The following is a 2,872-nucleotide window of genomic DNA, read 5'->3' on the forward strand; positions in this document are numbered from 1 at the left end:
AGAAGCCACCTTCTGGTTGGTGATTCAATTATAAGGGATGTAAATTTAGGAAAGGACACAGAGGTTTCAAAAGAGGTCAGATGTCTTCCAGGTGCTACTGCAGTAGGCACAAGAAGCATATTTTTTAAATAAGAATGCCAGCAAGAACTGTGATGCGGAGGCTATTGTACATCTTGGCACTAACAAACTGTCCCCAAAAGATGTACTCTCTGTGCAGAATGATTTCCAGAGCTTGGGGCAGGATAGGCTGTAGACTTACTTTTTCAGAGGTTTTACCAGTGTATAAGGAGCAAAATGGAAAAGGCCAGCGTATAGCAGAATTCAATGTATGTGGCTAAAGCAGTGGTGTAAAGGGGAAGGCTTTGGTTATATTAGTCACGATGTCTGTAGCTGGTCCAATGAAAAAATGTTTAAAAGAGATGGTTTACATCCATCAAAGAAAGTTACTTGGCAATAAATTCACAGATTTTCTGGAGGAAAATCCTGAAACGAAGTGCCCCATGCAGCCCAGCCTCATCTGGCACAGCCGCCGTGACGCCAGGCCACTTACTTGTCCAAAATGAAGTACAGGTCAAAGCCCCCATAGCAGGTGGCACCCCCTCCTCTTGCTGCCCCCTCGCCTGTCACAGGACCATCAGGGTGGCCAGGAAGAGCCACTGCAAGCCCTGGGGAAGAGTTCTCTGCGCTGCATGAGCCATTCCCGAATCCAGGCAGCCCAGGGTGGTGAAGATCCCAGGGCTCTGCTCCTTCCAAGCTCCTTCAGCAGATGGCCAGGTAGCAGTGGTTTCTCAGGATCAAATCCTCGCATTCAGAAAGGGGAAAATGGTGTCCAGAGGTGGTGGTGGGGTTTTCAGATTTCCCTTCTGCTCCACTTTCCCTCCGATCAGTTTTCATGGGCACCGCTACCTTGCACTTCCAGCGCAGCATAGCCGAGCCTGCTACTGTCGTCCAGGCGATTGGAACTTCCGGTTCCTGTTGCTTTGCCCCAGATTTGAGGAATGTGGAAGCCTCATCCCTGCCCCCTTCCCCGCAAAGGAAAGAGCTGGAATCTGGCACTGATCCTGGTGCTTCTGTTGAGCCCTGACAGCCCTGCAGCTCCAGCCATCTCTCACTCAGGCTTGTGCAGTGCTGCCATCGGTTCAACTCATTCCCCTCCCCCACTACCACTTCTAGGATGGTCACGTACCACCTGCCAGGTGCCAATGTACCACAGGTTGAAAAGCCCTGCATTAGATTGCAGTTTTCTCTGGCCCATATTTAATCACCTTGTGACAAAAATACCAAACTATCCAACATTTTACTATAATCAAATGCATCTACATTTGATTTCGGTTTTTAAATGATATGGTTAATCTAATGCTTCTACTTTTTGATCAGTGTTGACTCTAGTACAGAGGTTCCCAACCTTTTGGGCACCAGGGACTGATTCTGTGGAGAGAGGTTTTTCTGAAGACCAGAGGATGTGTGCTTTTGTGTGCTGCCTGCATCCTGCGGATGGGGCTTTGCTTGTTTGTGCAGATTGGTTGCTGGCATGCTGCGGCCCGGTACCAGTCCACAGACCGGGGGTTGGGGACACCTGCTCTGGTAATAGTAGCATTCTTTTCTAGTTGCTTGCAGATTGGCTACTTGACCATCTTTCCTAATACCTTTCGTATTACATATGTTAGGAGATGCCATAGAGGCTACAAATTGCCTATTTGTCTTCTAGGTTGCCCTTAAATCACTCTAGTGACATATTGGTGATGTTTCCTTGCAGCTCCCAGGATGTCCAAAAATTCTTGAGTTGTTTATCCTGTTCTGTATATCTTCCTCATAATATAACTGTTATCTAAGCATAAGTCTGTAGGGACACGGTGGCTCAGTGGGTTAGGACGCTGAGCTTGTCGATCAGCAGGTTGGCAGTTTGGCGGGTTGAATCCCGAGTGCCGCGTAACAGAGTGAGTGCCTGTTACTTGTCCCAGCTTCTGCTAAACTAGCAGTTCGAAAGCACATAAAAATAGGAACCACTACGGTGGGAAGGTAACAGCGTTCCGTGCATCTTTGGTGTCTAGTCATGCCAGCCACATGACCATGGAGACGTCCTCGGACAAGCGCTGGCTCTTCGGCTTTGAAACGGAGATGAGCACCGGCTCCTAGAGTTGGAAACAACTAGCTCGCATGTGCGGGGGAACCTTTACCTTTACCTTAAGCATAAGTCTACTAATCAGGGTTCTTCCCTCTGGCCATATTTTCTTTTATTCTTATTTTTATTTAATTTATATAGCTGCCTATCACACACAAATCACTCTGGCTTACCTAATTAAAACAACTCCAACAAATAACTACAGGGCCAAGGAAACCGCAGTGTCCATGTACTACCACCACCACCCCCGACCCATTTGGCTGGGAGAACAGCTAGTTTCCAATGCCTTGTGAAACACTAGCAGGATTAGACTATCAAGGGGATGCTGTTCCATAGGGCATATGCCACTGAGAAGGCATGATTTTGTGCTCGATTACATTGCTTAATGGAGGGGGCCTGGAGCATGCCTTCTCAACTAGCTCTAGTGTTGCACAAGCTTTGTTCCTGTATTTTTTCTTTTCAATTATGCTAATGCTAGACATTCCACAGAGCAAATGATTAGCCTCTTAGTTACTTGCCAAGAGCCCATCACTTCATTGTAAAGCTATTTCAGCTGCTTAACAAGAAGAAAATGTAAAGGGGGGGAGAGAGGGGGGGAAGGATGCCTTGGTATACTGTGATTTTTGTGTTTCAGTTTTTTAAGCCTACAAAGTAGACAGAAGAAATACTTTTAAAAAATGTATCCCTGCCCTGGTTTTCCCCCCACTATATTGTCTCAGACTTTTTATTACCACAGACCAAACTGCTTGG

The sequence above is a fragment of the Vipera berus genome (genome assembly GCF_964194415.1).
Source record: "Vipera berus genome assembly, chromosome: 3".
Classification (NCBI taxonomy): Eukaryota; Metazoa; Chordata; class Lepidosauria; order Squamata; family Viperidae; genus Vipera; species Vipera berus.